Source organism: Bos taurus, chromosome 21, assembly GCF_002263795.3.
Source record: "Bos taurus isolate L1 Dominette 01449 registration number 42190680 breed Hereford chromosome 21, ARS-UCD2.0, whole genome shotgun sequence".
Lineage (NCBI taxonomy): Eukaryota > Metazoa > Chordata > Mammalia > Artiodactyla > Bovidae > Bos > Bos taurus.
Genome location: NC_037348.1, coordinates 9,174,281 through 9,199,596, shown reverse-complemented (window position 1 = coordinate 9,199,596; position 25,316 = coordinate 9,174,281). Strand labels below are relative to the sequence as shown.

The window sequence follows — 25,316 nt, the reverse complement described above, 5'->3', positions numbered from 1 at the left end:
CTGACCTGCATACAAATTTCTCAAGAGGCCGATCAGGTGGTCTGGTATTCCCAACTCTTTCAGAATTTTCCACAGTTTATTGTGATCCATAGTCAAAGGCTTTGGCATAGTCAATAAAGCAGAAATAGATGTTTTTCTGGAACTCTCTTGCTTTTTCTATGATCCAGCGGATGTTGGCAATTTGATCTCTGGTTCCTCTGCCTTTTCTAAAACCAGCTTGAACACCAGGAAGTTCACGGTTCACATATTGCTGAAGCCTGGCTTGGAGAATTTTGAGCATTACTTTACTAGTGTGTGAGATGAGTGCAATTGTGCAGTAGTTTGAGCATTCCTTGGCATTGCCTTTCTTTGGGATTGGAATGAAAACTGACCTTTTCCAGTCCTGTGGCCACTGCTGAGTTTTCCAAATTTGCTGGCATATTGAGTACAGCACTTTCACAGCATCATCTTTCAGGATTTGGAATAGCTCCACTGGAATTCCATCACCTCCACTAGCTTTTTTCGTAGTGATGCTTTCTAAAGCCCACTTGACTTCACATTCCAGCATGTCTGGCTCTAGGTCAGTGATCACACCATCGTGATTATCTGGGTCGTGAAGATCTTTTTTGTACAGTTCTTCTGTGTATTCTTGCCATCTCTTCTTAATATCTTTTGCTTCTGTTAGGTCCATACCATTTCTGTCCTTTATCGAGCTCATCTTTGCATGAAATGTTCCTTTGGTATCTCTGATTTTCTTGAAGAGATCCCTAGTGTTTCCCATTCTGTTGTTCTCCTCTATTTCTTTGCATTGATCGCTGAAGAAGGCTTTCTTATCTCTTCTTGCTATTCTTTGGAACTCTGCATTCAGATGTTTATATCTTTCCTTTTCTCCTTTGCTTTTCGCTTCTCTTCTTTTCACAGCTAAACTCAGTAAATATAGGCTGTTCTGATTATTGTTATCATTATTACAGTTAGTCTGAATACTTAAGCATGAAATTTCTGCAGCTTCTCCCATAGATTTTATGAGATGAATATTTGGTGCAGACTCAGAAAACATGGAGTGAAACTATAGAAACTGAAGCTCAAAATTTCCCATCTATTTGCAAATGTACTTTTAAGCCATACAAGAAGCTAGTGTCCTATGAAATGGTCTGTGCTTTATGGATTAGCTCTTTAGTCGTGGCTTTCCTGCAAACACTGGAGCAAGTTGTTATCAGCTGATATACTCCTCTAAGTTACAGTGAGTAAAGTCACCAAATAAAATTGTTTAATTTTTGATCATTAGGAAAACATTCTTTTTAGATGACTCCAGAAAGGCACAATTTGTGGAACTAGTTTCTGAACCATAAAACTGTTGAGCCAGGATTTTACAAAATAAAATAATTTTATGGTCATACAAAGAGTCAGCTCTGTCCTCAAAGTATATTCTTTTATGTGAGTTAAAATTTAGAGACGGGTTTAGTTTGAAATAAAAGAAGTATATTACAAAGCTTCAGAGGATTATTTTTAGAAATGCTTACATACTAACTTTGGAATCAAGCTCTATCAATCAAACATAGATGGTTTGGGGTGGAAATAGTTAATAGGATGGTCATTATACCCATAATTGTGAAAGATTTCTGCACTCTGAAAACCATTTTCTTAATTATTTTAGGTTAACACTTGTGTCCATGGCAGGGGGAGGGAAGGGGCATGTGTAATCTGAAACCTCAGATATGGTGCCTGGTCTGAATTGAGATAACATTAAAGATTTTATTGCTGATACATTATAAATTATTTCTATTACTGTGGTCCTGCGGGTATTGCATTGTCAGTGCACTTTGCCTATTACCTCATTTAATGTTATTAACACACTTTGGGGTATAAAATTACAGTTTTATCATGGAAGCCTTAAACACTTACATCCAAAGTACTGAAGCAAGTTATTATCTTTACTGACCAGACCCGTTTTATTGTCATTTTATCACTCATAAAATCTGAGATTCAATTTGATTTAACCATTAAGTAAAGCTTGGTCTCCATGAGTTTAAGTCCAGCTGTAATATTAATATATTAATATATAAGATGACTTCATTTTATTAAAGGTGAGGTAAGTTAGAAAACCTCTTTTAATGTCCTTCTGTGATCAAGAAATTTAACCTGACCTGTCTCCACTTCTGTTTCACCAACATCAACAAAAATTTAAGAGGATCTTCTTAGAGGGTGCTGAGCACCTTCTCTAACCTGCTTCTGGCCTTTATTAAAAGCCCGGGACACATTAATCAGCCACAAAATGGTATCACTCATCACAGTGTCAAGAGGCAATGTCCAATTTAAAAACAAGAAAGCACTAAGAATCCATCATGTTAAAGAAACATGGGCTACACTTAAAAAAAACTTAAAGCAGAAACTTAAGCACATCATTTCAATAGCTCCTAAGTTAAGAAAAGGGGAATGGGCTTCCCAAATCAATCCATCACTCAGAAAATAGAACACTACAGATAAGAGCACAGATCGTGTAAAAGTTTTTCTTACAAGGAACCCTTCTGGTCTTGCCTCTAAGCTTCCAGGTTAGAAAGAAATTGTTAGGCAGATTTCATTGAAAAAAAAAAAAAAAAGCAATTCTTATCTTGTTACATTAAATGCCATCTAGATATTTTTCAAAGGAACGTTTTAAGAGATATTCAAAATGTGCTACAGTCCATGGTAAGAAACAGTACAAGAGAAAGTTGTTAAGTCTAGAGCCTTCCTGTTTCCTAAGATTAAGAAACTGGGGGAAGAGGGCTCCCCTCCTGGGAATTATCACACTGCAACTTTGTAGCTCTGAAGAGGGAGGAGGAGCAGAGATTCTGGTTGGCCAAATGCCTCCTCTTTTGACCTTTAATTTCAGCACCTCTAAAGAGTCAGACACGACTGAGCGACTTAACTGAACTGAACTGAAAGAAAAGTTATGAGCGACCTAGACAGCATATTCAAAAGCAGAGACATTACTTTGCCAACAAAGGTCCATCTAGTCAAGGCTATGGTTTTTCCAGTGGTCATGTATGGATGTCAGAGTTGGACTGTGAAGAAAGCTGAGTGCCAAAGAATTGATGCTTTTGAACTGTGGTGTTGGAGAAGACTCTTGAGAGTCCCTTGGACTGCAAGGAGATCCAATCAGTCCATTCAATAGGAGATCAGCCCTGGGTGTTCTTTGGAAGGAATGATGCTAAAGCTGAAACTCCAGTACTTTGGTCACCTCACGTGAAGAGTTGACTCATTGGAAAAGACTCTGATGCTGGGAGGGATTGGGGGCAGGAGGAGAAGGGGACGACAGAGGATGAGATGGCTGGATGGCATCACTGACTCGATGGACGTGAGTCTCAGTGAACTCTGGGAGATGGTGATGGACAGGGAGGCCTGGCGTGCTGCGATTCATGGGGTTGCAAAGAGTCGGACACGACTGAGCAACTGAACTGAACTGAACTGAAAGAAGAAATAAAACCTTCCTCCCCAAGCTGCCAAGGACTTTCATTATGAAAGTGCCTGGCACATAGAAGGTGCTCAGCAAGCAATCTCTCATTTTCTCTATTGCTGTGTTATCATATGAACATGAAATATGGCCCTAGAAGACAACATGCCATTGCACTGCTACACCTAGAACCACAAATAGATGGGAAGATAGCCAAAGGGTGAGGGGGTCCCTAAGGCATAGTTTAGTGCATGGGACTCAATGGAACTTAGTTTCCTGAGCATTGGAAAAGCATCACACATTAATAGCTGCTTTAAAAAAAAAAAAAAAAACAGAAATCTTCCATTGGAGAAATTCTCGTTACATGAGGTCAAGACTTCTTGTCAGCACAGAATCTCGAGGAAATTCTTGACACTTGTCTAAGAGTCAGCCTTGAACAAGATGGATTATCTAGTAAAGAAAGAAAGCAGAGAATCCCCTGAAATTGGAAGAAAGCATGATGGGAGTCATATCAAAGCAGTTTCACATAAGAATAACAGCTGGAGGAATGGATGAACTTCACTGGACATGGACGGGTAAAGCCAGACTGGGCTTCAGAGATTGTTAAATTCAACTCCTATCTTTGTATTAATAGGAAAGCATATGGGAGCTTAGCAAGGGTTAGAAATTTGCCCAAAGTCACACAGCTATTTAATAGAAAGACCAAACCCAACAGCCATGCTTCCTGACCCCCTGTGTAGTATCTTCCCTTCCCTGTGATGGTCCCTGACTGGGCAGAGGCTGTCTGTCCCACAGCAAGCTGTGAATCAATAGAGATTGTCTCCAGAGCTTCAGCCTTCTGGCTTTGTGCACTCTTCCTGCAGTAGCCATTGAATGAGCTTCTGTTAGATGGCAGGTTATATGGTGTGTGCCCTGGTGAAGCACCACCAAACCAGCTAAACCATGAGCATAGATGCTCTTGTATTATCTGTTGTGTGCAAGAGGATAGATAGATGGAAGATAGATATGGACATATAGATCACCTCCTCTTGTTTTCCTCTGGAAATGAGCAAGACCCTTCCTTGCACAACTCTGTCTTTTCTTCATTGTGGGGGATAGCCTCTCACTGCTGCTTCAAGGACTTCCTCCCTCCATCCAATAGTTTTTACCTGCTTCCTTTGAACTCCATGTTAAAGAAGTGACAATGTCCAAAGATTTCTTATATTTTCTTCTATATTGATCTTATGTCTCTCTATTCTTTTGCACTGTGTTCTAATAGAAATGCTTCAGAATGAAGTTTGAGTTCATTTCTCCTCAGTTGTGCCCTTTTGCCATTTACTTAAAATTTTAAGTATTCTAAAATTTCTCAGACTTTTGGATGGTTGTACTTTATGGATGTATCATTTTCCATGGCTAAGAATATGAAATTAACACAAATTAATGTATATACTGTGTGTTTATATAAACACAATGAATGTAATACAATTTATAATTAATGTTTGTAATATTTTAGATTATAATAATTAATTATATTAAAGTCATCTTTATGTAATTAGCTCTATTTCTCATAGTTTCGTGCCTTTCTTTCTGTTTCTTGATAATGTCTTTAGAGATGATTCTCTCCTTCTAACAAGTCTACAAAATGAAAACTATAATAAAGAAGACCAACTACCTCTCCTATCCCCTCACCTTGCTTCATCCCTCCTCTAACTGTAATATATATTTTTTTGGTTTTGTTTCAATCTAACCATATATACATGTAAATATAATATATTGATATTCATCTTCCTTAGTTACTATGATATCTAAGTGCTATAAACACTTTCCAGCAGTTTGCTTTTTTTCCTTAACCAAACATGCTGAGAATCAACCACAAAAGTATATGAAGCTAATTTCCCCTTTCTTGTTATGACTGCACAGTATTTTTACTGTATGGATATACTTTAGGCTATTTAATAAACCCCTTAGAATTTTTTTTTTTCTGGAAACTAATTATACTGGTATTGACACCAACTACATGACTTTTCTCAGTAGCCATATGGGAATGGATAAAATGGCTTGACCCAAGACAACACTGATTAGACTTAGCAATGTTACTTTTAATAAAATTAACCTTATTCCCCCCCTCACCCCCTGCCAAGCTTATAGAGTTCATAATGGTCAGAAACTACTACTACAGATAAAATATTCACAAATTTGGAACCCAAGCTTTTCCTATCCTCTCACACTGGTGTCTGATGAACACTAATCTCCCTATCCTAGCATCATTAATTTACACACCTTAGGGCTACGAATTCCCTTCTCATTCACCTAATGTTCAATTTCCATCAGTGTCAATGTAGACCAGTATAAATACAATGACTATTTGCATGAAGTTCAGTATTCTACAGATCCCAGAGTCATGGGATTAAACCCGGAACTCCACCTTTTATGTGAACTTCAGTGGTACCATGGAGGTCAAGGCAATTTAATTTAGGTTAACCCCGAGTTGTTTCATTTGTAAGAGAACTGACCTGTAACACGTTTATTCAATTCTCTTTAAAATGGTGAAAGTGAAAGTCACTCTGCTGCTGCTGCTGCTACTGCTGCTGCTAAGTCACTTCAGTCGTGTCCGACTCTGTGCGACCCCAGAAACAGCAGCCCACCAGGCTCCCCCGTCCCTGGGATTCTCCAGGCAAGAATAGTGGAGTGGGTTGCCATTTCCTTTTCCAATGCATGAAAGTAAAAAGTGAAAGTGAAGTCGCTCAGTCGTGTCCGACTCTTCGCGACCCCATGGACTGCAGCATACCAGGCTCCTCTGCCCATGGGATTTTCCAGGCAAGAATACCGGAGTGGGTTGCCATTGCCTTCTCCAAAAGTCACTCAGTCGTGTCCAACTCTTTGTGACCCCCAGGACTATACAGTCCATGGAATTCTCCAGGCCAGAATACTGGAGTGGGTAGCCTTTCCCTTCTCCAGGGGACCTTCCCAACACAGGGATCGAACCCAGGTCTCCCATATTGCGGGTGGATTTTTTACCAGCTGAGCCACAAGGGAAGCCCAAGAATCCTGGAGTGGGTAGCCTATCCCTTCTCCGGGGGATCTTCCCAGCCCAGGTATGGTGGCATACCTTTACTTTTCACCTTTTGGAAGCAGTGGTTACATAAATGGAATATTAAATTAAGTCTAAATATGTGGGCCTTAGTCAAATTTCATTATTTTTTATATATGATCATGATAAAGGATCAGGACATCCTTCATATTTCCAAGGAAAATTCAGTTTAAAAATCTTGTTCTTGCCAAACTCCATGAAACTGCAGAACATTGCATCACCCCAATAAAGCTATAAGTTTCATTGCATGCACCAACAAATCTAGTGGCTAGTTTCTGCACTCCCCTTTTGTAGAATTTATTTTACACCTATTGCACCAAATAGCATTTTAAACACAGACATACCAATTTCCAAACAAAAGCAAAGTCATTTCCCTTATTAGAAGAAGATATACCAACATCACCAACAATAAAGTCTTCAAACATTATTGCACTTTGGCTTTCATAATTTGACAATGCTTTCAATGATTCTGCAGATTAGTTTTATTTATTTATTTTTTTTTAATTTTATTTTATTTTTAAACTTTACATAATTGTATTAGTTTTGCCAAACATCAAAATGAATCCACCACAGGTATACATGTGTTCCCCATCCTGAACCCTCCTCCCTCCTCCCTCCCCATACCATCCCTCTGGGTCGTCCCAGTGCACTAGCCCCAAGCATCCAGTATCGTGCATCGAACCTGGACTGGCAACTCGTTTCTTACATGATATTTTACATGTTACAATGTCATTCTCCCAAATCTTGCAGATTAGTTTTAATGAACACATTAAAAAAAAAAAAAAAAACACTTTTAAGTAGACAGGAATATCCTAAATTACTTATATGTAAGAATTTGACAAACATTACCTACACAGTATCAGTGGTAGTGGTGGAGCCAAAGCATCCTGCACCTTCTCCAAGCTGCAAAGCAGGAACGAACGATGGAGTGGTGAAACTCGCGGCCCTTTTCAAAGCCGTGGCTCCTTCTGCCTGCAGATGTTAGCCTAGCATCTCCCTGTGCTTGCGGACTAGCTTGGTAATCCACTGGCTGTCAGGGTTTCTTCTAATAGCTTCACGGGAGGGATCAATGAGAATAACCTCAAAGTATTGGTATGGTAGAATCTTTGCCAACACAGTAAGAATGCAGGACACCCAGGGCCCCACAGTCACCCAGCTTGCTCCTCCACAACAAACTGAAGGCTTCTGCCCAAACTTGAATGGGCTGTTACCATCGTGGACAGACTTGCCATAGGGGACCCCCTTAGGAACTGGGCGTTTGCAGCCACCGCATCATGCGCGAATCCAAAATAAGCCGTCTCCTTTCTTGGCCTTGTATGCCAGCCTGCGTGCCTTGTCGCCAGGGTGGTGCTGGGGGCCCTGTGCAAATGAAGAGCTCAGGGGACCCTGACAGACACGTGTGGGTGGAGAACTCAGCCCTGCACCGCAAGCAGAAACTGCACTGCTACGTCAGGGTGCTGCTTCTTCCATAGCTCCTGGGTGGACTTGCAAGTGCCCAACCTGACTCACCTGATAACTGCCGCCAGACAGAAGGAATCGCCTAGAATTTAAATCCTGTCTGTGACCTTAAGTAAGTGATTTAACCTTTATAAATCCAGTTCTTAGGCCTGTGCCTGGTTGATAGTAGTTACCCTATAATCTTTAGTAGTAGGGGAAGAAACCCTGGCTAAAACTTTATCAGACTTAAAAAGGAAGGAAATGTAAATTTACTAAAGAGCTTAGAACAATCACTGGACTATAATGAGCACTCAATAAATAACTTTCTACATTATCATTGTTATTTATTTTTAATCTATAATTGTTAACCATTAGCAAAAGAGTACAGTGAGTGAATTAACATGGTTTGTACGTTGACATGATTATTCTTTTCAATTACTGGGAAGTTTCATAACTAATTTTATAATTAGTTATGGGCACAAACACTTACGTGGTTGGAAAAGTACCTGGTTATTAGCTATGAGATCTTAGAGGCTCTTACTCTTCAGAGGGATAATTTTATCCCTAGGTAAGAGCTGACAGGGAGTTTTAAAATAAATAGGTAGACCCAAAATATCACACAAACACACATACATGCACACACACACACGCAAACCTAGATATTATGTTTCTTGATGGAAAATACATGGTACTTACTACCTATGAAATATTTTTTGCTAAGTAATTGAATCAGAATCTAATCATCCTCTGATCCAAAAACCTATGGACAGGAACTACAGATATGAGAGAAAAAAGATGAAATTAACAAAGTTCAGAATATGGAAAACCTTATAGGAAAAAAATGCCAGATTCATCAAAAATAAATTGCAAGGGAAAAATACATGGACAGAAACCTCTAAAGTAGATCATACAATTTCTCATTTCTTCTTCTGCCCAGCCACTAGCAACCACCATTCTGCTCTGCTTCTATATATTTGACTGTGTTCTGCGCCTCATATAGGTGGACTCACACAGGCTTTGTTCTTCTATGACTGGCTGATGTCACTTAGCCGAATGTCCTCAAGGTCCATCCATGCTCGCTGCATAATTATGCAAGATGGGTAAGTTTTAGAATATCTGCTGCATAACATGTGCCTATAGTTAATAATATTGCATTATACACTTAAAATTTGTTAAGAGGGTAGATCTCATGTTAAGTATTTTTACCACAATTTTAAAAAAAAAGAAGAGAGAAAATCCATAGCTCTATGTCTTTGGTTGAACCAGCCAATCTAAAAATTATGATATAATTAAGGACATATGGACACTGAAAGATGTTTGATTATAGTAAGAAATTATTGGTTCCCCTAGGTTTTATAATAGTACTGTTTTAATTTTTTTTTAAGTCTTAGCTTATAAAAAATGTATACGAAAACTACTTAATGATACATTGAGTCAGCTGTTTCAAATTTCCAGTGTCTCTGAGACAGGCAACCAGAATGGTCAGAAGAGAGAATCATTTAAGTAGCCAACTATGAGTATCCTCCTGAATCTGGTATAGCAGCAGAAATGTGCATTACTTAGCTGACAAAGGTCCATATAGTCAAAGCTATGGTTTTTTTAATCCAACTTAATCAAATGGATTAACTTCTTTGTAGCCAAAGATGGAAAAGCTCTATGCAGTCAGCAAAAACAAGACCTGGAGCTGAATGTGGCTCAGATCATGAGCTTCTTGTAAAATTTAGGACGATATTGAAGAAAGTAGCAAAAACCACTAGGTCATTCAGCTATGACCTAAGTCAAATCTCTTATGATTATACAGTGGAGGTGATAAATAGATTAAAGGTGTTAGCCTTTGTAGACAGAGTTCTTGAAGAACTATGGACAGAGGTTCAAAACATTGTATAAGAGGCAGTGATCAAAACTATCCTTAAGTAAAAGAAACACAAGATGACAAAGTGGTTGTCTGAGGAGGCTTTACGAATAGCTGAGGAAAGAAGAGAAGTGAAAGGCAAGAGAGAAAGAGAAAGGCATACTCAGCTGAATGCAGAGATCCAGAGAAGAGCAGGGAGAAATAAGGTCTTAAATGAACAATGCAAAGAAGTAGAGGGAAACAGTAGGATGGGAAAGACTAGAGATCTCTTCAATAAAATTGGAGATACCAAGAGGACATTTCGTGCAAGGATGACTACAATAAAGGACAGAAACAGTAAGGACCTAATGGAAGCAGAAGAGATTAGGAAGTGATGGCAAGATGGTCATTCACCTAGAACCAGACATCCTGGAGTGTGAAGTCAAGTCGTACTTAGGAAGCATTGCTATGAACAAAGCTAGTGGAGGTGACAGAATTCCACCAAATCTATTTAAAATCCTAAAATGCAATGTTATTAAAGTGTTGCACTTAATAGGTCAGCAAATTTGCAAAACCCAACAGTGGCCACAGGACTGGAAAAGCCAGTTTTCATTCCAATCCCAAAGAAGAGCAATGCCAAAGAATGTTCAAACTACCTTACAATTGCACTCATTTCACATGCTAGTAAGATTATGCTCAAAATTCTTCAATCTAGGCTTCAGCAGTATGTGAACTGAGAAATTCCAGATGTACAATCTGGGTTTCAAAGAGGCAGAGGAACACGAGATCAAATTGCCAACATTCACTGGATCATGGAGAAAGCAAGGGAGTTTCAGAAAAAAAACATCTACTTCTGCTTCATTAACTAAGCTAAAGCCTTTGACTGAGTGGATCACAGCAAACTGTAGAAAATTCTTAAAGAGGTGGGAATACCAGACCACCTTACCTGTCTCCCGAGAAACCTGAATATTTCTCAGGAGACAGGTAAGTAAAGAAGTAAAGAGTAAAGAAGCAGCATTTAGAACCAGACATGGAACAGCTGACTGGCTCAAAACTGAGAAAGGAGTACGACAAGACTATATTTTCACTCTGCTTATTTAACTTATATGCAGAATTCATGACGTGAAATCCCAGGCTGGATGACTCTACTGGAATCAAGATTGCTGGGAGAAATATCAACAACTTCAGATGTGCAGAGGATACCACTCTAATGGCAGAAAGTAGAGAGGAATTAAAGAGCTTCTTGACGAAGGTGAAAGAGGAAAATTAAAAAGCTGGCTTAAAACTAAAAATTAGAAAACTAAGATCATGGCATCTGATCCCATCACTTCATGGCAAATAGAAGGAAGAAAAGTGGAAGCAGTGAGAGATTTTCTTTCATTGGGCTCCAAAATCACTGCAAATGGTGATTGTAGCCATTAAATTAAAAGATGCTTACTCCTTAGAAGAAAAGCTCTGATAAACCTAGACAGTGTGTTAAAAAGCAAAGTCTTCACTTTGCTGACAAAGTCTGTATCAGATCAGACCAGTCGCTCAGTCGTGTCCACTCTTTGCAACCCCATGAATCGCAGCACGCCAGGCCTCCCTGTCCATCACCAACTCCCGGAGTTCACTCAGACTCACGTCCATTGAGTCAGTGATGCCATCCAGCCATCTCATCCTCTGTCATCCCCTTCTCCTCTTGCCCCCAATACCTCCCAGCATCAGAGTCTTTTCCAATGAGTCAACTCTTCACATGAGGTGGCCAAAGTATTGGAGTTTCAGCTTTAGCATCAGTCCTTCCAATGAACACCCAGGGCTGATCTCCTTTAGGATGGACTGGTTGGATCTCCTTGCAGTCCAAGGGACTCTCAGGAGTCTTCTCCAACACCACAGTTCAAAACATCCATTCTTCGGCGCTCAGCCTTCTTCACAGTCCAACTCTCACATCCATACATGACCACTGGAAAAACCATAGCCTTGACAAGATGGACCTTTGTTGGCAAAGTAACGTCTCTGCTTTTGAATATGCTATCTAGGTTGGTCATAACTTTCCTTCCAAGGAGTAAGCGTCTTTTAATTTCATGGCTGCAGTCACCATCTGTAGTGATTTTGGAGCCCAGAAAAATAAAGTCTGACACTGTTTCCACTGTTTCCCCATCTATTTCCCATGAAGTGGTGGGACCAGATGCCATGATCTTCGTTTTCCGAATGTTGAGCTTTAAGCCAACTTTTTCACTCTCCATTTTCACTTTCATCAAGAGGCTTTTGAGTTCCTCTTCACTTTCTGCCATAAGGGTGGTGTCATCTACATATCTGAGGTTATTGATATTTCTCCCGGCAATCTTGATCCCAGCTTGTGTTTCTTCCAGTCCAGCATTTCTCATGATGTACTCTGCATATAAGTTAAGTAAACAGGGTGACAATATACAGCCTTGACATACTCCTTAAAGCTATGTTTTTTCCAGTAGTCATATACAGATGTGAGAGTTGGAGTGTAAAAAAGGCTGAGCACCGAAGAATTGATGCTTTTGAATTATGGTGCTGGAGAAGACTCTTGAGAGTCCCTTGGACAGTAAGGAGATCAAACCAGTCAGTCCTAATGGAAATCAATTGTGAATATTAAATGGAAAGATTGAGGCTGAAGCTGAAGCTCCAATACTTTGTCCATTTGATATGAAGAGCCAACTAATTGGAAAAGACCCTTATGCTGGGAAAGACTGAAGGCACGAGGAGAAAAGGATGAGAGGATGAGAATGGCATCACCAACTCGATGGACATGAGTTGAAGCAAACTCCAGAGAAAGTGAAGGACAGGGAAGCCTGGCATATTGCCATCTATGGGGTCGCAACAGAGAGTTGGACCTGACTTTGCTACTGAATAACAACAATATCCCATTGTATATACATCTTCTAAACAACATCTATATTCTAATGGAAGCAGGCAGCCCAAATAAGAAATAAACACTAATATTCCAACTTAACCCTTGTCTGGCTGTGTAAACTTAGACAAGTCACTGATCTTCTCTGGGTCCCAGGTTCTCATTTTTAATAAGAAGGGTGCGGACTTCTGCTTCTTGAATACAATGGAATTTGTATTAGATGACTTTTCTCACTCATGACAGACATTGCTAATGAATGACCTCAGTCTCCCAGCTGACTTTGAAAGCAATCTAACAACCTATAACTTAGCACTACAGGAAGTCACCACTTATTGTGAGATGAAGCTTTGTCCCGAGATGAAGGAGTATCCACCATCTGGGACATTGCTAGACACCATGCAGATTAAAAGGGGTAAAGAATCACTAACTGGATTTTAAATCTTCTGCATGTGTCCTGCTTTGGCTCACCTTTCATTGATCATAGGAATTTTTTAGGACCATCCCTAACTTCTCACTATGCAACTGGATGGAAAGAAGACAGAAAATATAAGATATGACATTATATTTATACAGGGCTTTATATTCTACAGACATGTTTACAATATTCTTTCTTCTGCTTTCCTAGTTCCACAAAGTAAGGAAACAATAGGATCATTCTGATTTTACAGAAGGGAAAACTTAAAACTAAGAGATCTAGCTCATTATCACAGATTAATAGGTGGTGAACCTGGGACCCAGCTATGTTCAGCTTATCTCAAGTTGCAATTCATTCTCCTTCTCTTCTCTTCATATTCACTCTAGTACTTTGCAGCAGAATAGGGCAGACTTAAATTCAAAAGTGAATCTAATACATTAAAATGTAATAACAGAGAGATTTTATCTGTAGCATTTGTTTTCCTTTAGTTATATCTCTAATAACATTTATCTATAGTTACATAGCTATGTGCGTGTATGTGTAAGTGCATGCTAAGTTGTTCCAGTCCTGTCTGACTCTTTGCAGCCCCATGAACTGTAGCCCACCAGGCTCCTCTGTTCACAGGATTCTCCAGACAATAATACTGGAGTGGGTTGCCATGCCCTCCTCCAGGGGATCTTCCCAACCCAGGGGCTGAACCTGAGTTTCTTAAGTATCCTGAATTTGCAGGTGAATTTTTTACCAGGAGTGACAGCTGGGAAGCCCATATAGTTGTATACCTATATTTATTTACCTATAGTTAGAAAGAGATACTTAAACCAATCACTTTTCTTAGTCATTCAGTCGTGTCCAACTCTGTGCAACCCATAGACGGCAGCCCACCAGGCTCCACCAGCCCTGGGATTCTCTAGGCAAGAGCACTGGAGTGAGTTGCCATTTCCTTCTCCAATGCATGAAAGTGAAAAGTGAAAGTGAAGTCACTCAGTTGTGTCTGACTCTTCGAGACCCCATGGACTGCAGCCTACCAGGCTCCTCCGTCCATGGGATTTTCCAGGCAAGAGTCCTGGAGTGGGGTGCCATTCCCTTCTCCGATATAGTTATATACCTATATTTATTTACCTATAGTTAGAAGAGATACTTAAACCAATCACTTTTCTTAATGATTATATGCATGCAGGCATAAATAGAAGACACAGGTGACATAGAGCTAACTAAAGAAAGGTGCAAAAATATTAGGAATAAATAACAGAATAGTGTGGCTGAAAGAAAATTGTATCCAGGAAAAGCTGCAGGTTATTTTTCACTAACAAACAGCTCCAGAAGTGTGCCTTATCACAGCAAAAGTTGATTTGTCACTCACAGCCTCCTGCACATTCAGGAAACCTAAGTCCTAGCCCCAGTCTATCAATAAAGCAACTTGTTCATAAAACACTCATAGACGTAAGATTTGTTCCAAGGATAAAATTATATTAGATCTTCAAGTGCTTTGAAACAGAAAGAAAACTTTGCAAAAAGCATAAAGGCCATTTTTCAATGGCCAGGGTTAAGGCTGAGAAGTCTGGAGCAATGTTAGCTTCTATGGCCACAAATAAAACTAGGATAGTGTGGGAGGTACCAACACAATCTCTTCCCTAATCTCACACAATGAGTGTATTTACTGAGCTTCTGTTGTATGCAAGACAGCATGGGGCAAAAAAAGAAGCATAAGGCATAACTCCTGTTCCCAATGAGACGGCAAGCCAGCCACAAATAGATGTCAAGTGTAAGGTCTATCAGGATTCCCCCGGGGTTCAACGGTAAAGAATCCACCTGCAACGCAGGAGACATGTTTGATCCCTGGGTCGGGAAGGTCCGCTAGAGGAGGGCATGGCCACCCACTCCAGTATTCTTGCTGGGAAATTCCATGGACAGAGGAGCCTGGCGGGCTATGGTCCATGGAGTTGCAAAGCTGGGTGACTGAGCAGTTCTATCTCCCAGTCTTTTATTTGAAGCTTTACGGTGGTTAGTTTATTCAACCTAAAGACAAAACAGACCAGCTTTCAGATATTAAATCTGCACCCTCAAAACCCAGGGGCACTCACTTTACTGTGGGGTGGGAAAGAGATACCTTTGAGTCAGTTTTGAAATGGGCTGTGGGACTTGGGGGTATAAAGCCCAGGCCAAAGGGAAAAAAAAAAATCTATCCTTTCATAAATGTAGCATTTTGCTACTTTGGATTTTATACATGTAGATGAAGGGGCAAGATACTGAGGATGGGGAGAAAATTACTTTACTCTGGAGAATCTCAGGGACAGGGGAGCCTGGTGGGCTGCCATCTATGGGGTTGCACAGAGTCAGACACGACTGAAGCAACTTAGCAGCAGCAGCAGCATCATTTCAAAGAAGCTGAAAGTTATAATACAAAATTCACTCAATAAATTCATGCAGCAAAGATCTTTTCCAACACTTCTGGTATACTAGACTTTGTGCCAAGTCCTGAAACAATGAAGTTTAACTCTTGAATTATATCTGTTCTCTGGGAGGTTCATTCCTGTAGGGCAGCCCTCCAAGCATGAAGTATGAACTGTCATACACTGTACTCTGAAAAATGTGAACTACCTTTACTGTAGGGACCTTCCAACTATGCTGTACTCAGTTATACTAGGGAAACCAAGGCAGCATGGCAGACTCTGGATCTCAAAACACCAACAACCTTAGGTCTTGGATTCCCCTTGTCCTGTAAGTCTCAACTGACACATGGGGTAGTTTCACATGATGAGGTCTTGAACTGCCAACTACAGGTAGATTTAATAGAGAAGATGGCAGCCCTTTCAGAACTCCATTAGGTTAACAATATTAACAGAGATTCTGTACTACAGAGCTAGCAATAGAATGAGTATATCAAAGTAACCAGTCCCACACTGACTGGCACATACACGAAACCCCCATAGCAACAGAGATGACAGCTTGGTAACAGCAGCTGCTGCTTAATTGAAAACATTAGAAAAATATTACATTATATCTACATTCATTGTTTCTCTGTTTATTTTCATTGCAAGTGAGAAAATAACCCAGGAAAAAAATACAAAAGGAACAGGAAATAAAGATTCAAGACGAATAATGGTAATGGATGAACTGTTGCTTAAAATGTAATTTTCTGGGGATTCATCCCACTTCTCATGTGAATGAGCAGTCTTTCTTTTCGGTGTGTTCCAAGGGCCAGACATTCCTTCCATAGTGTTGCATTTACTCCCTAGTCAACCCTTTCAGTTCGATTAACTTGGAGGAGAAATGGCATATGTATGTGTTTGTGTGTCAGGGAAGAGGGATTCAGATGTAAAGTGTCTGTATATATACCTAGATAGATTTGAGACTCTAATCACATTACTGTAAAGCTAGCATGTTTTTGAAATACAGTACAAGTTCAGCCTAGCAGAGTGGCTGGTTCACACCAAACCAAACACGGATGTATGGAGCATAAATGGAGGAGAGGCAGCAAGGAGAGAGCAGTACCCCCGCAGCTCCATGCAAGCAAAATACCTTAAACAATGGACAAGGGAGGGGGCATTCATTCTCAAAAGGTGAAGCAAGAAGGGACCTAGGGTTCATCTGGTATCCTCACGCATTCAGATCAGACACTTAAAACTTTTTGCTGGTGACTCAGAATGTCAGATAAAGGCAAAAGATGAGGTTTATTTTTGGTCAAGGTTTTTTTTTTTTTTTTCCCCCCTGAAAATATTGCCAGAAGTAATAGTCCTCATGAATTTCATGGTCCCTAAACACTACTTGGCATATAGTCAGGATCCATCTGGACATTGGAAATCAGGCGGCCACATTTGAAAATGAGATTTCCAAAGGCAGGCAATGCCCTGAAGATTCTCATCACAAAATAAATATCAAATGTTCTATTTAATAACAATGAACTCACAAAATAAACATGTTGCAAACTCATGAGCCCAGAGACTCTACCCTACAATTACAGCTGCATTTTTTTCCCAGTAGAATTCAGGTTTTTTTCAATATTGACTACACCTTTTGAAAGAAAAACAAAAATGCTATCAGTAAGCTCCTTGAGGTCAAGGACTGGGTCTCATTTATTCTTATGTTCACTGTGACACAAAATGAGAAGCCTTTCATGCAGTAGATGTTCTACAGATAAACATGGCCATGAATTGAAGTGAAATTGATGACATTGAAAGATGAAATGTACTGAAGGCATTTTCTAATTAATCAAGAATTCCACAACATGTTTTAATTGATTAATTTATTACTTATTCAATGAAATAGGAACTATCCTGGGTCAACAGAGGTGCTAAGGATACACTGTGATTTCTACTCAATTTGCATTTTTCCCTTAGCTGAAAGAGGTGGGAAAACATTCTTCCTAAATCAGTGGTTTCAGTTACTCAACTTACTTTCCAATAAACAAGTCAATTATTACATCAAAGGTTTTAGGTAAATTTGACTAACATAGGAAAACATCATTTGAAAGGAACAATTGAAAGCAGATCTTTTGCCCCTTTTCTGTTTGCTCATTTCTGTTCCCTTCTAACCTTAAAAGAATTTAATTATACAAATGAGATCAGTAGGCAATTTAATCTAGCTCCCAACTTATGCTCTTCTTAGTACACATCATGCCTTTTCTAACTTGATTCTTTTTCTAGATAAAAAGAAGTAAGACTAAAGAATTAAGTGGTTAAAAAAAAAAGACTAACTCCCTGCCCTCAACAGCCCCACTAAGCAGTCCTGTGGGCAGATCACTCAGGCAGTGTAATATCTGAACTGAGAGTCAGCTAGTCTACATGCGATGGAGAAGGATGTAAAACCAAGCCCCGACCCCCACCTCAGTGATTCCCTGAGACTCTCCCCCACCCCCATTATCCACTTTAAAAACTGTCTTGACTGAGCAGAATCTTTGAAATTGGTCTCTGGACACAAGTCCACCTTCTCTCCAGATTGCCAGCTTTTCTAATTAAAGCACCTTTCCTTTGTATTGACACTTGCCCCTCAAAGTACTGGCTTATGAGTAAGATCAGCCCAACCTGGGTTCAGTGACAAGATGCTTTTGTAACATACTTGAGGGATTTTTGCTTCTTTGACTGATTGATTGTTTTGTTTTCCTTTCCTAAAGTAAGACTGCCTTACTCATTGGGTCTGTGCAGAGTGGAGAAGCCTTTCTAATGGTTGCTAGTTAGCCACCCATGCAAAGCTATCATAATGGTTTCAACTTTTAAATCATATGAGGACTATCAGTCTAGCAACTGTGTCAATCTACTTGATGTGCAATAACACCTAGATAGACTACAGCCCTTCCTCCAATCATCAATATCATAATAAGTATTTAATTACTCTATCATATTTTTATTTTTTTTAATTTATTTTATTTTTAAACTTTAAAATATTGTATTAGTTTTGCCAAACATTGAAATGAATCCACCACAGGTATACCCGTGCTTCCCATCCTGAACCCTCCTCCTTCCTCCCTCCCCATATCCTCCTTCTGGGTCGTCCCAGTGCACCAGCCCCAAGCATCCAATATCATGCATCGAACCTGGACTGGCGACTTGTTTCATACATGATATTATACATGTTTCAATGACATTCGCCCAAATCTCCCCACCCTCTCCCTCTCCCACAGAGTCCAAAAGACTGTTCTATACATCAGCGTCTCTTTTGCTGTCTCGTACACAGGGTTATTGTTACCATCTTTCTAAATTCCATATATATGCATTAGTATACTGTATTGGTATTTTCTTTCTGGCTTACTTCACTCTGTATAATAGGCTCCAGTTTCATCCACCTCATTAAAATTGATTCAAATGTATTCTTTTTAATGGCTGAGTAATACTCCATTGTGTATATGTACCACTGCTTTCTTATCCATTCATCTGTTGATGGGCATCTAGGTTGCTTCCATGTCCTGGCTATTATAAACAGTGCTGCGATGAACATTGGGGTACACGTGTCTCTTTCCCTTCTGGTTTCCTCAGTGTGTATGCCGAGCAGTGGGACTGCTGGATCATAAGGCAGTTCTATTTCCAGTTTTTTAAGGAATCTCCACACTGTTCTCCATAGTGGCTGTACTAGTTTGCATTCCCACCAACAGTGTAAGAGGGTTCCCTTTTCTCCACACCCTCTCCAGCATTTATTGCTTATAGACTTTTGGATAGCAGCCTTTCTGACTGGAGTGAAATGGTACCTCGTAGTGGTTTTGATTTGCATTTCTCTGATAATGAGTGATGTTGAGCATCTTTTCATGTGTTTGTTAGCCATTTGTATGTTTTCTTTGGAGAAATGTCTATTTAGTTCTTTGGCCCATTTTTTGATTGGGTCATTTATTTTTCTGGAGTTGAGCTGCAGGAGTTGCTTGTATATTTTTGAGATTAGTTGTTTGTCAGTTGCTTCATTTGCTATTATTTTCTCCCATTCTGAAGGCTGCCTTTTCACCTTGCTAATAGTTTCCTTTGTTGTGCAGAAGCTTTTAAGTTTAATTAGGTCCCATTTGTTTATTTTTGTTTTTATTTCCAATATTCTGGGAGGTGGGTCATAGAGGATCCTGCTGTGATGTATGTCGGAGAGTGTTTTGCCTATGTTCTCCTCTAGGAGTTTTATAGTTTCTGGTCTTACGTTGAGATCTTTAATCCATTTTGAGTTTATTTTTGTGTATGGTGTTAGAAAGTGTTCTAGTTTCATTCTTTTACAAGTGGTTGACCAGATTTCCCAGCACCACTTGTTAAAGAGAATGTCTTTAATCCATTGTATATTCTTGCTTCCTTTGTCAAAGATAAGGTGTCCATATGTGCGTGGATTTATCTCTGGGCTTTCTATTTTGTTCCATTGATCAATGTTTCTGTCTTTGTGCCAGTACCATACTGTCTTGATGACTGTGGCTTTGTAATAGAGCCTGAAGTCAAGTAGGTTGATTCCTCCAGTTCCATTCTTCTTTCTCAAGATCGCTTTGGCTATTCGAGGTTTTTTGTATTTCCATGCAAATTGTGAAATTATTTGTTCTAGCTCTGTGAAGAACACCGTTGGTAGCTTGATAGGGATTGCATTGAATCTATAAATTGCTTTGGGTAGTATACTCATTTTCACTATATTGATTCTTCCAATCCATGAACATGATATATTTCTCCATCTATTGGTGTCCTCTTTGAATTCTTTCACCAGTGTTTTATAGTTTTCTGTATATAGGTCTTTAGTTTCTTTAGGTAGATATATTCCTAAGTATTTTATCCTTTCCGTTGCAATGGTGGATGGAATTGTTTCCTTAATTTCTCTTTCTGTTTTCTCATTATTAGTGTATAGGAATGCAAGGGATTTCTGTGTGTTGATTTTATATACTGCAACTTTACTATAATCATTGATTAGTTCTAGTAATTTTCTGGTGGAGTCTTTACGGTTTTCTATGTAGAGGATCATGTCAGCTGCAAACAGTGAGAGTTTTACTTCTTCTTTTCCAGTTTGGATTCCTTTTATTTCTTTTTCTGCTCTGATTGCTGTGGCCAAAACTTCCAAAACTATGTTGAATAGTAATGGTGAAAGTGGGCACCCTTGTCTTGTTCCTGACTTTAGAGGGAATGCTTTCAATTTTTCACCATTGAGGATAATGTTTGCTGTGGGTTTGTCATATATAGCTTTTATTATGTTGAGGTATGTTCCTTCTATTCCTGCTTTCTGGAGAGTTCTTATCATAAATGGATGTTGAATTTTGTCAAAGGCTTTCTCTGCATCTATTGAGATAATCATATGGTTTTTATTTTTCAATTTGTTAATGTGGTGTATTACATTGATTGATTTGCGGATATTGGAGACATCTTGCATCCCTGGGATAAAGCCCACTTGGTCATGGTGTATGATCTTTTTAATGTGTTGTTGGATTCTGATTGCTAGAATTTTGTTAAGGATTTTTGCATCTATGTTCATCAGTGATATTGGCCTGTAGTTTTCTTTTTTGTGGGATCTTTGTCAGGTTTTAGTATTAGGGTGATGGTGGCCTCATAGAATGAGTTTGGAAGTTTACCTTCCTCTGCAATTTTCTGAAAGAGTTTGAGCAGGATAGGTGTCAGCTCTTCTCTAAATTTTTGGTAGAATTCAGCTGTGAGGCCGTCTGGACCTGGGCTTTTGTTTCCTGGAAGATTTTTGATTACAGTTTCAATTTCCGTGCTTGTGATGTGTTTGTTAAGATTTTCTATTTCTTCCTGGTCCAGTTTTGGAAAGTTGTACTTTTCTAAGAATTTTGTCCATTTCTTCCACGTTGTCCATTTTATTGGCATATAATTGTTGATAGTAGTCTCTTATGATCCTTTGTATTTCTGTATTGTCTGTTGTGATCTCTCCGTTTTCATTTCTAATTTTATTGATTTGATTTTTCTCCCTTTGTTTCTTGATGAGTCTGGCTAATGGTTTGTCAATTTTATTTATCTTCTTAAAGAACCAGCTTTTGGCTTTGTTGATTTTTGCTATGGTCTCTTTTGTTTCTTTTGCATTTATTTCTGCCCTAATTTTTAAGATTTCTTTCCTTCTCCTAACCCTGGGGTTCTTCATTTCTTCCTTTTCTATTTGCTTTAGGTGTAGGGTTAGGTTATTTATTTGACTTTTTTCTTGTTTCTTGAGGTATGCCTGTATTGCTATGAACTTTCCCCTTAGGACTGCTTTTAAAGTGTCGCATAGGTTTTGGGTTGTTGCATTTTCATTTTCATTAGTTTCTACGTAAATTTTGATTTCTTTTTTGATTTCTTCTGTGATTTTTTGGTTATTCAGCAGCGTGTTGTTCAGCTTCCACATGTTGGAATTTTTAATAGTTTTTCTCCTGTAATTGAGATCTAATTTTACTGCATTGTGGTCAGAAAAAATGCTTGGAATGATTTCTATTTTTTTGAATTTACCAAGGCTAGATTTATGGCCCAGGATGTGATCTATCCTGGAGAAGGTTCCATGTGCGCTTGAGAAAAAGGTGAAATTCATTGTTTTGGGATGAAATGTCCTATAGATATCAATTAGGTCTAACTGGTCTATTGTATCGTTTAACGTTTGTGTTTCCTTGTTAATTTTCTGTTTAGTTGATCTATCCATAGGTGTGAGTGGGGTATTAAAGTCTCCCACTATTATTGTGTTATTGTTAATTTCTCCTTTCATACTTGTTAGCATTTGTCTTACATATTGCGGCGCTCCCGTGTTGGGTGCATATATATTTATAATTGTTATATCTTCTTCTTGGATTGATCCTTTGATCATTATGTAGTGACCTTCTTTGTCTCTTTTCACAGCCTTTGTTTTAAAGTCTATTTTATCTGATATGAGTATTGCTACTCCTGCTTTCTTTTGGTCCCTATTTGCATGGAAAATCTTTTTCCAGCCCTTCACTTTCAGTCTGTATGTGTCCCCTGTTTTGAGGTGGGTCTCTTGTAGACAACATATGTATGGGTCTTGTTTTTGTATCCATTCAGCCAGTCTTTGTCTTTTGGTTGGGGCATTCAACCCATTTACGTTTAAGGTAATTACTGATAAGTATGATCCCGTTGCCATTTACTTTATTGTTTGGGTTCGATTTTATACACCATTTTTGTGTTTCCTGTCTAGAGAATATCCTTTAGTGTTTGTTGGAGAGCTGGTTTGATGGTGCTGAATTCTCTCAGCTTTTGCTTGTCTGAAAAGCTTTTGATTTCTCCTTCATATTTGAATGAGATCCTTGCTGGGTACAATAATCTGGGCTGTAGGTTATTTTCTTTCATCACTTTAAGTATGTCTTGCCATTCCCTCCTGGCTTGAAGAGTTTCTATTGAAAGATCAGCTGTTATCCTTATGGGAATTCCCTTGTGTGTTATTTGTTGTTTTTCCCTTGCTGCTTTTAATATTTGTTCTTTGTGTTTGATCTTTGTTAATTTGATTAATATGTGTCTTGGGGTGTTTCGCCTTGGGTTTATCCTGTTTGGGACTCTGGGTTTCTTGGACTTGGGTGATTATTTCCTTCCCCATTTTAGGGAAGTTTTCAACTATTATCTCCTCAAGTATTTTCTCATGGTCTTTCTTTTTGTCTTCTTCTTCTGGGACCCCTATGATTCGAATGTTGTAGCATTTAATATTGTCCTGGAGGTCTCTGAGATTGTCCTCATTTCTTTTAATTCGTTTTTCTTTTATCCTCTCTGATTCATTTATTTCTACCATTCTATCTTCTAATTCACTAATCCTATCTTCTGCCTCTGTTAGTCTACTATTTGTTGCCTCCAGAGTGTTTTTAATTTCATTTATTGCATTATTCATTATATATTGACTCTCTTTTATTTCTTCTAGGTCCTTGTTAAACCTTTCTTGCATCTTCTCAATCTTTTTCTCCAGGCTATTTATCTGTGATTCCATTTTGATTTCATGATTTTGGATCAATTTCACTGTCACTATTTGGAATTCTTTATCAAGTAGATTCCCTATCTCTTCTTCTTTTGTTTGGTTTGGTGGGCATTTATCCTGTTTCTTTATCTGCTGGGCATTCCTCTGTCTCTTCATCTTGTTTAAATTGCTGAGTTTAGGGTGTCCTTTCTGTATTCTGGCAGTTTGTAGAGTTCTCTTTATTGTGGCGTTTCCTCACCCTGTGTGTGTTTGTACAGGTGGCTTGTCAAGGTTTCTTGGTTAGGGAAGCTTGTGTCCATGTTCTGGTGGGTGGAGCTGTATTTCTTCTCTCTGGAGTGCAATGAAATGTCCAGTAATGAGTTATGGGATGTCTATGGTTTTGGGGTGACTTTGGGCTGCCTGTATCTTGGAGCTCAGGGCTGTGTTCCTTGTTGCTGGAGAATTTGCTTGGTATGTCTTGCCCTGAAACTTGTTGGCCCTTGTGTGGTGCTTGGTTTCAGTCAGGTATGGAGGCATTTGATGAGCTCCTGTGAATTAATGTTCCTTGGAGTCAGGAGCTCCCTGGAGTCAGGGTTTGGACTTAAGCCTCCTGCTTCCAGTTATCAGTCTTATTTTTACAGTAGTTTCAAAACTTCTCCTTCTATACAGCCCCATTGATAAAACATCTACATTAAAGATGAAAAGTTTCTCTACCGTGAGGGTCACCCAGAGAGGTTCACAGCGTTATATGGAGAAGAGAAGAGGGAGGAGGGAGTTAGAGGTGACCTGAATGAGATGAGGTGGAATCAGTAGAGGAGAGAGTGGGCTATCCAGTAATCTCTTCCTTATGTGCACTACACAACTGGACCGCTCAGAGATGTTCACAGAGTTATACTGAGAAGAGGAGGAAGGTGACAGAGGTGGCCAGGAGGATAAAAGGGGGGAATAAAAAGGAGGGAGACAGATCCAGCCAGTAATCAGTTCCCTAAGTGTTCTCCACCATCTGGAACACAAAGAAATTCACAGAGTTGGGTAGAGTAGAGAGGGGTTAGGGAGGAGACACAGGCGACCTGGTGGAGAAAAAGGAGAGTCCAAAGGAAGAGAGAGCAGTTAAGCCAGTAATCTCGCTCCCTAGTGAAAAATGGGTACTGAAGATTGGGTTCTTAAAGGTACAAAATTGGTAACAAATACATAAAAGCAAGAATTAAAAATCTAGAGTAGAGTTTGGAATTTCAAAAATATGATGTTAAAGAAAAGAAGGAAAAGAAAGAGAGAAAAAATGAACAAACAAAAACAAGGTCGTGAAAATTATAAAGAAAATATAGGTAAAAAATTGATAACTAATACCAAAAAGCAAAAGTTAAAAGTCTAGAGTAGAGTTTGGAATTTCAAAAATACAATGTTAAAAAAAGAAGAAGAAAATGAAAGAGAGAGAGAAAAAAAAAAAAGAACAAACAAAGTCGCATAAATTATAAAGAAAATACAGGGACAAAATTGATAGTAAATACTAAAAAGCATAAATTAAAAATCTAGAGTTGCGTTTGGAATTTCAGATATACAATGTTATTTAAAGAAAGAAGGGGAAAAAAAAAGAAGAGAAAGAAACAGAAAAAGAAAAAGAAAAAAGGGTCACAGAAATTATAAAAAAAAAACTATAAGTACAAAATTGATAACAAATACCAAAAAGCTAAAATTATAAATCTAGAGTAGAGTTTGGAATTTCAAAAATACAATGTTAAAGAAAAGAAGGAAAAAAAAAAAACAAGGTCAAAAAATTGTAAAAAATGTATATATGAAGTTTGCTTTTAAAAAAAATAGGGTCTTCTTTTTTTTTTTGCAAAGTAATCGGTTATAAAAGTGAAAATTAATGGAATAATAGAGGACTTAAAAAATTTTTTTAATTAAAAAAAATTAAAAAAAAAAAGAAAGAATGATGGTAAAAATAGTAAAAATATATCTAGGACTTTTTTCTGTTTTGTTGTGAGTATT

General features: G+C 38.7%; 1 pseudogene; it reads right to left on the bottom strand.

Moving 5' to 3' along the window:
- Positions 1–7,338: 7,338 nt before the first annotated feature.
- LOC782362 (large ribosomal subunit protein eL15-like) overlaps positions 7,339–25,316 on the bottom strand; it is a 54,012-nt pseudogene continuing 36,034 nt past the window's right edge.